Here is a 14,565-nt window from a genome sequence, read left to right as displayed (position 1 = left end):
CCTACCTAACCGCATAGAAAAAGCTATGTTATAAAAAAGCTCCAACACTGTTGTTTGCATGTTTGCACAGTGGTGGAAAATCATTAAGTATACTCACTCAAGTACTGTAATGGAGTACTATTTTGAGGTATGAGTATTCCATTTCCACATGATTGATATGATGTATTTTTATAGATGTTATAAGCTACTCAACAACAGCATATAAAGTAGTTACAATTTGCTCCATCCAAAAGCTGATAACACATTAATCCACTTGTAATAATTTCTCGATCTCAATCTCGAGTATTTTCCTCCAAGACATAATCATGCAGGTTTATAAAATGCAGTGATATTTAGACTCCTGGTATTGCTATCAACCAAAATAAACATTAAAATAGTGGACATTGTAAAAACTGTACATGTTGTGCATCCACAACAGTTAGTTATTAGTAATGGGAGTTTGAATTGTCATTTCATTATAGTAAAACGTTCTGCTTTACCAAACAAGACTAGAAATTAACCATAGTTTCAGATAAAACGTAACTCAAGTTGCGAGAAAAAAAAACGCCAGACAACTTTATGAAACACAGTTACGTTGAATAGAGACTCCAAGACAAGACATATAGAAAATCAAGTGAATAAAATCAAATCTATTGAGAAAGTTTTTAGGTTGGGAACCCAGGCTTGGTTTGCAAGCACATGTCAGTCAAACAATCCCAACAAAAAGTCCATATTTATCATCTTTAGATACTTTGAGGGTCTACACTGCTTACACTCCACTGCCCAGTGTGACCTGTGCTTGGACTTTTCATCCACGTCAGCACTGTCTGCTGCTCGCTGCCTCACAGCTTATTTGTTTCTTCATACTTCATATCCCAAATCTGCCCTGAGTTTCACATCAACAGTAGCACACACACACATACACACACAAACACTTTTTATTTGTGCACATACACACACACACACACACACACAGCATGCACACTCGAGCCCCTCCGCCCCATGTATCACTCACTGTAGGCCCTGGAGCTTCACTACAACTGAACCACTATCCAAACTGTCAGGAGGCAGTGTGTGTGTGTGTGTGTGTGTGTGTGTGTGTGTGTGTGTGTGTGTGTGTGTGTGTGTGTGTGTGTGTGTGTGTGTGTGTGTGTGTGTTGCAAGGCTTTAGGGGGTCATTCAATTTTAATTTGAAATGGGATTGCTCCCTGTCTGCTCAGCAAAACAAAGGCAACAGAACAGAAAAAAGACCTCAACTCAATTATGCTGCCATGGTCTTTATTGGGGGGGGGAGGGGGGGAAGGGGGAGCACATTTCTTTGTCTGAATTTTTTGTTGACTTTGACTACTTTTGACTACAAACCTTCCAAAAGTGTCACAACAGGAGGACAGCATAGTTACTGTAACATTACAAACTGTAGCGTAACCACATGTGTTGTATCTGTTTTCTGCTAAAACTGTAATTGGATGATAAAACATCATCTACCATTGTTACAGTGGCATGATACTGATGGACAGTGGAGCCTGTAGATTATTTATCCTCAAAGTTCAGTCTTAAATAGCTAATTAAGAAATTAAATAAATAGAGTTAATACCATTTCATAATAATGTTTCAATGATTTATTCATTATGTCACAATGCAGTGGTTCATTAATCCAGTAGTTTATTTGATATGTACATCACAGTAGCATTAGAATTGTGATATTTATGCTCAAGGAACAGATGCACTGTGACATTTAGTCCATAATGTCTTAATTATTTATTCAATAATAAACCCATCAAGGCTTTATAATGGACAGTTTAAAGCTGTATGAAAACACAATTTATAATGCACCGCTGTGATGGAGAACCTGTAATCTGAGCTGTAAGTACTTACTGTAACGGTAAAGCCAGCAACATAATGAGAACCTGAATGTCTGGAATCAAATTTAAAAGATTGTAAAACACAATTTTACACAAACAGAAGGTGAAACATTGAGTGTTAAGTCAAAGATACAAATCTGAAGAACTCCTCCATTGACCTGGGATGGAAGAATTGAATTGTGTGAACATTTGAAATCAATAGCTTAAGAAAAAAACTAGGATCATCAAATCATTTCTTACAAAAAGATTGTAGCCAAACATGTTGTAAGTATCTGTTTGGCCGGTGATATTCCGAAACAAATATTTCCAACTTTATCCACAAGGGGGAGATGTTTGGTGAGGCGTCACAGCATGCATCATTATTATGGAACACTACTACAGTGATTTTACTATTCAGTATGTCTTTCAATGCATCATGAGGTATGATGAACACAAGGCTGTAAATCTTACAGTGTGTGTGACATTCATTCATCCTCATTAAGACACACGGCCATCCTGTCACATGCTGACAACCAGCTGCTGTGGGACTCTTAATTTTAGATCCCATCTTTTGATACTAAAAAGACAAAGACAATGGATCTGCCAGTGAACGCAATAAACAAAGGTTTATGAGACACCTATCCATCCAGATTAATTGTCACCTTCAGTGGTTTTTGCTTCGTAGTGCCCACTGACATTGTGAGCTGTGTTTTCTGAAACATTACCCCCTCACTGGTAGGGCTGTTTCCCCAGCACATACACATGTCACCGGCGACAGAGAGGACAAAGTACGGATGTCATAAAGCCATCTTTTAAGACTTTTTATGACTGTTGCATGTTATATATATTGTTGTGATTTTAATGTTGTTGTGCACTATCATGGCGAGAACTCTTGTTGTGTATAAATATTTGCATACTTCCTTAAACCTTTTCTTGACACAAACTGTCATAACAAAGACACACCTGAACCCAGTATTGCTAATTGACACACCTGAACCCAGTTAAAATCAGCGATCTCATTCGCCAGTTGCCGACTCCACTCTATAAATACGCCAGATTACCTGCTGAACCCTGGAAGGATGTAGACCCTTACAGGATGTTTCCCTCGCAAAGCACTGATCTGCCTCAGCTCCTCCTCGTCTGGTGAACCAGACCTTGAAGGTTGTTGCCAGGACAGTTGCTGCCATGCCTCCCCGCATATCGGACTGGATCGGATCTCTCTTGCTCCTCGCCGCACTCTATCGACAGTCCCGCTGGAGCACGTCCGTTCCCTGGCGCAAGGGAAAACGCGGAGGGGTTGATCCATATTAACTGGACTGGACTTTTGGTATTTTTAAACCATTTGCCTGAACTATTGCTTGACACAATGAACATTATTTTTACTATTTATTAACGAGGTGTTTTAAAGTAATGCTGCAATAAAAGTAAATCACTTTATATGTTTCTTGATTTCTCGCTGTGTTGGTGTGGCTGGGAATTCGAACCTTTTAGATAAATTTGATGTTAGTGGGCTACTCTAGTCTGTTACACGGACACCAGGAGATTTAAAGAGACTAATCTACAGGGAGTAAATCCTTCATGGGGTGACAGCAGGAACACTGCAGAACATTTGGAACCTCAAGCAGACATGATTGATATTTTGAGGCAGCAGCACCTGTTGACACCTGTGTCAACACGTTCTTACTCCCAGCTCTTCACATATGGGCATTTGGTCAAGACCCCTTGGAGTCACTTTTAAAGTGCAGGTCATAATAGATTTTGTGAATTCAAATCTGTGCGTTGTTCCGTACATCACGAACTTCATCATCACATGGAGTTAGCTCATTGTCGGCTCAGGAAGTTATAATATCCTTTTTTTCTAAGCGCTTTGAGATTTCATTATTTCACTTCTGTACAAAGTTGTTACTGATACTGTATTCTCATGTTGCCTCCAAGAGTCTATAGCCATGCTTTGAGCAAAATGCTAATGTCAGCATGCTAACATGTTCACAGTGATAATGCTACTATCTTGATGTTAGCCTTGTAACAATTGCTTATTAGCCGTATTTGTGATAATTATACTTACAGCTAAAAGGCGATTGGGAATCTCTTAGGCTTTGCACTATTGGATACCCGGAAATGTGAACCTTAACTATGTTGTTAAACTGTATAATGTACATAATAATATACACATATAAAAAAATAATAGTTGACTGACAGCATGAATTGATATACAAAAGGACAGTGGCGGGGGCAGGATTCTATTTCATGGTACACAAAAACTGCCTGTTGACATTATAGTTATTATTAATTCTGTAAGTTATTATTATAAATAACTTACAGAAACATTGCATGCAATAGTCCAACTTCAACCTTCTCTTACCCTCTCACCTCTCTCACTCACTACTCTCTCACTCTCTCTCAGCCCTCGCTTCTGTAATTCCAAAGGTCCAAATTTATTTTAAAAGGATATCTAATATCAAGCTCCTCTCCTGTGGAACCAGTTTGTGTTTTGGAGGCAGACACCCTCTCCACATTTAAGAGCAGGCTAAAGACTTTCCTCTTCAATAAAGCTTAAAGTTAGGGCTGGCTCAGGCTTGCACTCTGTATGTGTTCATGTCCTTTAAATGCGGGTTTCTGTGTCTCATCTGCCAGGTTGCCCGTATTAAAGGTTACGTCTGGATCATGAATCGTGGCTGCGCCTGTTGCCCTGGGCCTGCCTGACGCCCACGTTAATATATATATTTTTTTTTTTTTTGGAGGCACCTGGAAGCTTTTTTGACATTATCCTGGATCCATCTTTTTCATATATAATCACATTATTTTTGTCACATGGATTGTCAATTTTGAATTTTTGCTACGTTTATCCTGTACACACGTCATCTATGTCCGTCCTGGGAGAGGGATCCCTCCTCAGTCTCTCTCTGAGGTTTCTTCCATTTTTCCCCCTTTAATTGTGGGGTTTCTTTTAGGAAGTTTTTCCTTGTGTGGTGCGAGGGTCTAAAGACAGAGGGAGTCGTATCCTGTACAGTCTGTAAAGCCCACTGAGACAAATTTGGGTTTTTGGCTATATAAATACATTTGTTTTGATTTCCAAAATTAACAAACAATTCTCAAACAAAATATTCTGTTTATATCCATATTTGTTAAACATTTCACTGCGTCCAAAAATTGTTCACTCTCCCGCTTGCTACACAAGGAAAGGAACACACCAGTATTCACAGGGCAATAGCAATCTAAACACCATAAATTACACTTACGTTATACAACCACAATAACTCAATCACATTTTTTCCATTTTATAAATTACAACAGATGCTTTATTCAATATTCACAATAAACTGGTCATCAGACTACATTTCAAGGCCTGAACAACCAGCTAAATAATAAGCTACAATATAGCCCAGATAAATGTGTACAGAAAGTCGGCCTTAAGTACATTTAGCAGCACCATCAGAAGAACAGTAAACAAGAAGCCTATCATAAATATATATAGCATCAAGACCATCAAACCAAGCTGCAATAATACCCTAGTTCTATTTTCAACATGGAATGTTTAAAAAAGATACTAAATATTTTAATTAATTAAATGTATGCACGTACAGGATTATGGCTGCCAGCACCACTATACTGTTAACTCAGATTTTGGAGCCAACAGGTTATACTTAATCTTTGCTTTTCAATTTAAAAAGATCTTGGCAGTGGGAGCCTTGGTCCATAATTGCGCTGAGCAATTTGCTGAACAGCCAATGAACATCTTGAAAATGTGGAGCGTTCAGACATCAACATGTCACTGTATTTAATCAATTACTTTTACTGTGTTGAGGAATCAGTACTCTCACAGAAGAGCTGAACACAGAGAGGGGGTGACTCATGAAGCTGCAGAAATGTGGAAGCTTTCAACAGTTTGTAGTGCAGCTCAGCTCATGGCTACAGGCTAGTTGTGGAGGAGGTCTTGGCTTCCACCAATTCAGATTTATCTTTAGACCAAGGCTTTGAGCATTCACTGCCCACATTGTTTCACCACTGATCTGGAGATCTTTTGCTCTGTAGCACAGTGCAAACTCCTCTGCAAAACCTCTTCAGCTCAGCAGAAAGGGCAGGTGTGGAGAATGTGGTCCTATGTAACATGTTGTTATTGAGCTCAACAGTGAATGCATGGCTAGTACCAAGCATGTAATGAATTTAAAAACATTATCATTATAATCTTCCCTAAGCTGTAGATAAGGTCCTCTCGTCCTCTAATGAGCACGCTGCACTTCTAAACTTTCACTGTCTACCTGAGTGTAGCATATTTTATTATTATCCCACATGTTACAGCAGATGAGCTCAATTACATGTAACATGCATACAAAGCACAGATCGTTGACATCAGTTTTGTTTGTTTTGTTTGTTTGTTCCTTATATTAACCAAGTGCATAACTGTAATATGTTGATAATGCTTTATTTGAGGAACATTTTAAATGGGAAGCACTTGAGACCAATTAGAGTATAATTATTAGAGTAATTATGGAGTATCTACGGTAGCCCTGACGGTCAAAACACAAGGACATTTCACAAAGCACAAAAACATTAACTCAAAGCGGAAAAGGTAGGTACGTATTTGACAATGATTCCTCATATCTGATTGTGTCACTGACTGTCTGTCAGTCTGCAACAAACAAAAATACTTCTTCATCTTTTGTGCACCTACCAGCCCACATTTCCCATCATGCCTAGTGCTGGACTGATTAGTTTGGTTTGGTTTATTACTTTGCTGTGTTATATTCCAAAATGCAAATGTTACTTTTCATTAGTGTTTTTAATATACTTATTCAGAGCATTATGGTTTAAGTTGTTGATTATTTTTGTGTGGTTGCTGTTATATATATATATATATATATATATATATATATATATATATATATATATATATATATATATATATATGTAGACTGAGTCATGTGATGTTTACACTGTAATTTGCGGGCTGTCTTGGTAAAAAGAAATTGCATTTTGGTAAATCTAAAGCATTACCAATAAATGTTGACAATAAGCATGAACGAACGTTATAATATGAACATTCCTTTACTTTGTTCATACAGTCATTGCATGTATAATGTTGATAAAGACATAAATGTGTTTTTTAGAAAACAATCTGCCATTGTAAATCAGTAAACTCTGATTCACCGGCTACATACGACCTGTGTACCAAACGTTCTGCATGTGTCATTCCATATTCTCCACTTTACATCCAACCAACAGTCAAAAACACAAAGATATCTCACTTATTTTATTCAAGCTGGAATCAGATTATGTTTGAAATATTAAAATGTAATTAAAATATTATATATATATATAATATATTAAAATATTAAAAATGATTGAAATGATGAAACGATGATCAACACAACACAGTTACTTCTTATTTTTCTATTGGCCAACTACTGGATTAATCGCATAATGGTTTCAGCACTTGTCTCTTTGTTGGTATGGTCCATCAAAGGCACAAATCCCATGCTGAAAACGCTGTTAATCATTTGAATGAAACACGCAATACAAATGATTTCCCTGTATTTCCCCTAATATCATAGAACATGTTCTGAAGCATGTAAGTACTGTTAGTGTTGTATGTGTTTATTCTTTAGTGACATGCAATAATAATGCTCAGCTCTTATTCAAGACAACAATATTCCTAACTATTGTTCTGACACTGGGCTTCAGCAGCAGACTGACAGACAGACCATGTAACACACTACAGGGTGACTTTACCTTTACCCTTTCTCACCCAACACCTGCTAGTACAGAACAATAGAAGATTTACTATACAGGACGTGTGTAGTAACATACAGCAAACATGGGGCAAGAGACGGGGTTACCCCGACAGGTGGCCGGCCAATCACAGGGCTGATTTAAAGAAACCACCATTACATTACATTACATTACAGTTCATTTAGCTGACGCTTTTGTCCAAAGCAACTTACAATAAGTGCAAACAATCAGAGGATACAACTCTGAAAAGCAAGAATCTTGCAAGTACATTAGCTTCAAACAGGTGAAATCCTTTAAGTGTAGAACAATAGCTTCAAATAAGCCAAACAAAAGTGCAACATACAGAAACAATAGAATACAAATTCAACCATTAGCTACAAATAAGTACTTGTTGCATTCCCACTCACATCCACACCTACGGGCAGTTTACAGTCAACAAAGAACCTCACCTGCATGTCTTTGCACTGTCGGAGGAATCAGAGAGAGCGCACACTGACACAGGAAGGTCTTATGTGCAAACTCTGCACATAAGACAAGGCCTACATGACACTAAATACTTTTTTTGCAGCAGGTCTCTCAAAGAGGTGTGCACAGACATTAAAAACAGAGCAGTTCTTTATTTCTCCTCATGGTGGCAGTGATGCTGCTCCATTGACCTGTCCCTGAGGAGGAGTTGATGCTGCTCATTGCTGCTACATATGTGAGCTGCTTCTGACACAAAGTAGATGCAAAGTGTGAGTGGAACATTGCCTGGCGTTGTTTAATGTGCTACAACCTGCTACAGCAGAGCCACAGCACTGAAACAGGACTGGCCACTAACGTCCATTCTGCTTCAGTTTGCTGTCAGGTGAGGTGTTTATCTCCTGCAGGCCTGGCTCATTATTACCATATACTTCTCATAAGCAGATTGTATAGTTGTAATGCGACATTTTAACATCATGATGGCGCTGTTTATCCACATGTTAGTCAGGCTGAAGCAGCAGCTCTTCTGTTTTCTCAAAATCAGGTACAGTTCCAATCAATCACACAGGTTATTTCTATACATATACGTCAGCAACCGCAGAAAGACAAACAATAGTGATGATCCCATTTAGAGGAACCCTGCTCTACAGACGGTGAACTATAGAAAGAGCGTACATTTCCTGATTCTCATCTGGAAGCATACACTCCATCTACTATTGTGTATGAAAAGAAGAGGGGGAAATTTTACAATGCCCCCGTCACTGTTGGATGAAGCTAAGGAAGTCACTAGAGCTTCTGATTCAGTTGTTCCCAACCTGCTGGGGCTCAGGACCCCAAAAAGGAACCTAAAATACATTTTAAGGGTAAAACTGCACAATTCTGTTACTTTCACTGTTGCATTTAAATGTAGTTATATTCAGTATATCTGTTATTCTAATTACTTATTCTATTGTATTCATTCATTTCTGAAGCAATCAGAAAATTACAGTTTTGTTTTTTGTTTTTTCGTTTTATCAAATTACAAAGAAAAACATAAAAACACACTCGACTTCTAAGTTAAGAAAAAAAGGTGAACAGAGCAAAGAGTGAAGACCAAAATGACGAATGACTTATCACCTTCAAATAGAAGGCATAGACACAAACATGGAGAATACATCATAATTCCAGCAGTTCATTTGCTCTTTATAATTTTTATACAACTAAATATCTGAAATAATATCTTTGTGGAGCGGATACACTCAAAACCTACAAAACAATGTTTTTAATTAGCTATTTATGGCACCTTGTGCTCTTGTTCATACTTGTAAATACTTTTCATGGGCTTTGTGCAAATTTTTTAAATGGAATTGTGTGTGGACTTGGCTCATGCAGGTAAATCAGTAAACCGTTCTTTAAAGTGCAGGCAAATTATTAATATATGTGTTTACTGTTACTTCACTTATCCTGCGCAGGTAGTACTCTGCGCTCAGAAACCTGGATAAGATATATATGCATCAGTATCCCGGTTTCTTTCGGAACACTCCAGCTGGCATATTCGAGTTTCTCAAAACCGGGTTGAGGGCTTATGTTTCTATAATCAGGAAAAACCTTCAAAAATTTAAAAAACCCAATCATGACGGGATACTCAGGTCCATGTAAACGCACTGATCTGTTATGTGTATATTGTATATGACTGTGCAGATGAGATCTGGAGTAAACCAAAGCTGCATAATTATTTGTGAAATTACAGTAAATTATAATTTTACTGACAAGTATGTCTAAAAGGTTTGTGCTCAAATAGGAATTGGTGTACTGCCTCCACATTTGTATTAACCTTTTGCTGTCACTGGTCCCTGTTCCTCTAACGCAATAAAGCAATCATTCAATTATGTGGTGCAGGCAGACACACTGGTATGCACATCCTACTGTGACGAGCAGACAAGAGGCCTGATTTACATCCTATTGTATTGTATTGTACTGGAAGCCAACCAGAAGTGAGTGAAGCCACCTGACACAGATAGCAAACCTGTCCTGTCCTTCAACGTCAGCACCTGTCACACCCCAACACACAAAACAACCCTCCCCTGGCTGGAGGCCGGGACATACCACACATAACAGACATACGTGAGCGGGACATGATTCAACGCACCTTGCAGTGAGAGGCGTGTGACTCACAGGACTAAATAAAGTCTTCATAAAGTCTCGCCTCGCTCAAGTATGCCAAATATTGTCTTTGTAATTGAGTAGTGGTTTCCATTTAGAGCAGTGACTTTAAATATCAGCTGCAGAAGGGTAAAGCAGTGTGGCTTGGGAATAACAATAAGACAGGACACTTGGCATGAAAAAGAGAAGATATTAAGAAAAGAGAAAAGAAAACGACACGAAATGAAAGTGAAATGAAAATGAGAGAAAAAAGCTCAGAAATGAGAAGGGAAAAGACGTAGACGTTGAAAAGATGAAGAGAGCAGAGCATTATTTTAAAAGCAGTAACAGGTTTGCTCAGTAACTGGACTGGTTCACATAGCTGACATTCTTGCTCACACACAGACGTCTCTCTATCTCTGTCTCACTCTCACACTCATACATCCCCAGAGGAAGAGGCAGGAAATCAGAGAGTTGAGGTGTGAGTCTGGTTTGAATTCATTAAACCTGAGTTAGCTGGTTTCCTGGGTGTGGCTGCAGGTTACAGTGCCTCTTTGTCTCATCTCACACAGTATACAGCTACTTATTGGTGCTCGCATTTGTTGCTTGTTGTTTGAATTGCAGAACAGTGGTTACTCTATTTCTGTATTTTCATGTCCCATTTATTATTTAACGCTGTGACAGAAACTGCAGAATTATAGTTAAATCTGGATTAACCTGCAAGGGTTCCAAAATCTAATTTTGCCTGCGTCAGAAATCGAGCTGTGGGCCCCGGCTGATCCCCCGCTCCTCCCACTCTCTGAGCATTGTGTATCCTGTCGCATTTAAAGGGGCACCGATTTTACATGCCAAAGTCAAGAAGTCCTACTTAGTGTGTGAAAACAGTTGCATGTCTCCTTGGTTCTGGAGAAGCTTAAAAAAACCTGATGACGTTGTGATGTCATCAGGGTCAAATTGGCACACTGGGCTACAAACTAGATGTAAGACCAAAAACAATTAGATGTAATGAAGGACAATTTTTTCAGTAGAAAGCAGTTTCTACTTTTTGGATTATCAGAGTGCAGGGGTGCTGTTCCTCAAAAGAGATGCTGTCTTTTAGAAGTCATGTTTAGTGCTGTGGTCGCCAGAAACTAAATTCAATCCACCCATATTATATTGGTTAGAAACCTGGACCAATAGAATCCAAACTATCTGCAGTATATGCTTTTGTAGCCCTTAAAGGGGATGACGGTGAGTCAGGTGGTCGGTCATTGTATTCCAGACATCTCAACAACATCTGGTCAGACTGGCCTGACATGTGTCAAAGTGTATCATTGTTAGGCCAAACTTTACTTTGAGAAGTTGTGCCACTACTGTTGAGGGTCTATCTCAAACAGTATCATCTCATCTCAATTCATTCAAGATTTCTTTGATACTATTCAATCGTCAGACTTGTACTGAGCCGCCACGTGTAGGTACATGAGGAGATGAGGAGAAACATTCCCGAAGTTTCCTTTAGATTTCAGCTGTCAGAGGAATCTTGAGGCATCAACAAGTGACTCAATACTGAACCTTAATCCTCACTGTAAATGCTAATTTTGCACTCCCACACACACTCCCACACACACACACACACACACACACACACACACACACACACACAAACTGTGTATGAACATCACAGTTTTGGCTGGTTGTATGCACCCTGTCAAGCCATGTCCTCCCTTTTCTCCCTTAACTCTCCTCACATTCCTACATTCCACCATCGCTGACAGGGGAGGAGGAGGAGGAGGGGTGAGAGGAAGAGGGAAAAGGGGTAGCAAGGACATATGAGGAGGAGAGGGAGACAAGAAAAGAAGAGGAGATGAAGGAGGGGAAGAAGAAGACGGAGAGGGAGGAGTGTGAAAGAGGGATGTAGAAGACCTGAGCGTATATGATTAAAAAAACATATTTTCCTCCTTCTCTTCGGAATGCATCCTTATCTGGAAGGCTCACATGTTGTTGGTAACTACAGTCTCTTACATAAGCATGTAGGGGGCCTGCCATGAAACACACACACACACACACACACACACACACACACACACACACACACACACACACACACACACACACACACACACACACACCTCCAGTACGAGCTGGTACTGAAAATGATTAGGACGGGTTAGCACAGGGTATAAATCTGGAGGAGGGGAGGAGGAAAAACTTAGCAGGAGGAAGAAAAGAGAGGTGAAAAGCTCAAACAACAACAGACACAACTCAAACTGTGTTCAGTCTTATCCCCACACACACTCCACAGCCAATCATCTTCACATTGAATTCTAAAAGTGTGGAAGCAGACAATAGCAGTTTTGATATCTGATGAAGTTTTTGTTTTTATCAGTGCAGAGATATGCAGAGCGATTAAATCTTTGTTCAGTTGAATCAATTGTGATAGATATTTCACCATGTCTGAAAACTACCAGATTTAGAGAGAACAATCGAGCATTGTTCGTCATTTCATATTTTGCATGTCTGTTATGACACTGACGAGATCTGAAAGTCACAGCCAGAGGCATGCATCACAACCCTGCAGGCATCAAAAGACAGCATCTTTGTGATACCACTTGGAATAGCATTAGTGTAACTATAGGCTCGTATAACAGGTTACTTGAGTTAAGCCCTATTCACAGTGGACTAGTATTACAGCAGCTGCTCTCCTGTGACTTGCTGTAATTTCAGAGGTTTTCTGTGGTCTTAATCCTGCGTATAGCAGCTAAGAGTCTTTGGTTTACTTCTGTGAACTGTAAGGCTGCTAGAGGAACAGGTTACTATTTCTGTTGGTAGTTCTCAAAAACAGCACTGTGAAGCAGATGTTTAAAGGTAATTCTAGTCAAATGAGTATTAGACTTTTAAGCAATAGTTCAACACAGAAAATATGCATACTCATTTCATGTTCAAGACCCTCTTTGTCCAAAGAAAATGCTACTAAGGTGCACATGGTTGTTCTACCACAATGCCCTGCAAGTTAAGACAAGTTTATTTGCATAGTCCAATATTACATACAGTATATTGCCCCAACTATCAACACATTTCCACACAGCAAAAGCTCTCTGCGAACACATAAAAACAATCATCATTAAGTTGAGGTTGTAGGGAAGGTGGGGGAGGGGTTAGTTAGCAGGATCTCATAGAAAATACAATGGCGTTAGGAAGACCCATGTACACAATGGCTACAGTACAGACACATCCAATGCTAATCAAATGCCCTGATTCACTGTTCTTGTCCTGTACACCTGAAACCAATACTGAATGCTTTAACATGCAAAGTCACAGCTAATGTATTTGACAACAGACTGGTTTCTTTATCACTGAACTGTGTGTGAACTTTAGAGGATTAAGCATTACAATGAGCGGTGACGTCTGTGTGTAGGTGCAGTGGGCTGCTTACAGTATATAAGTAACACACACGCACACACACACACAAACACACATGTATATTTGTTCAAGATACTTTCAAGAAGTTGTTGCTACGTTAGTGTACTTCAGTATTATAAATAGGCAGCGAAGGAAGTAAAAAAATTACTTTTACTCTTGTTATTGTAAAGTTGTTGTTTTTGTATTTTACTTTTACTGAAATATACTTTTTAAGTCTTGTAGGCTTCTTCAATGCATTTCAAGTGATGACAGTGTTAACACACTTTATTTTGTAGCCTAAAGGTGTTCTTTACTAATTTTTTCAATTGCTGACAAGCATCGGCCAATACTGAAGCCCCCTTTCAAAACTCTTCATACAGTCTGCATTCACTAGCAAGGACCATGCCACAACAATATGTCGTTTAATGGAATTTCACAAAGTATTAGTTGTTGATGACTGATGAAGGCTGAAGGAGGAAGAGGGATGTCGTCTGTTAGGCTGGTCCAGAGGATGTACTGAAGTCCAGGAGTTCCATGAATGGAAAGGAAAGAGAGTGTAGGCTAAAAATTCTGAGACAAGCGAGGCCGGATGTGTTGACGGGGTATGCGTAGGCTTCACAGGTGAGTAGAGGTGTGGTGGAGGCGTGGCCCCGCTCCTGAACCTTAATTAATTTACCTCATTTAACAACATGCATCTTGGCCAAAAACAGTTAATCTCACCTCCAAAGTTCATGGACACCTCCAACATACTTTATACATGTCAAAAGTAAGCTTGTTCCACCATATCAATGGCAACAGCAGCAATAGTGATATGAATATTATTATTATGAATAATAATAATAATAATAATAATAATAATAATAGTAATAGTAATAATTATAATTATAAACCATATTACTGGCAACAATCCTCAATCAGAAAGCATAATCATTGTCACTCATAACACACTGACCTAAAAACACTAACAACAGGGAGCTTTACATAAATTATGAATTTTGATCTTTCTTTTGAATGATTTTGCATTAATCAGTATTTCATTATAGAATACGAATAA

The sequence above is a fragment of the Cottoperca gobio genome, chromosome 6 (assembly GCF_900634415.1).
Source record: "Cottoperca gobio chromosome 6, fCotGob3.1, whole genome shotgun sequence".
Taxonomy (NCBI): Eukaryota; Metazoa; Chordata; class Actinopteri; order Perciformes; family Bovichtidae; genus Cottoperca; species Cottoperca gobio.
The sequence above is the reverse complement of the archived record's forward strand: the minus strand, read 5'-3'. Positions refer to the sequence as shown.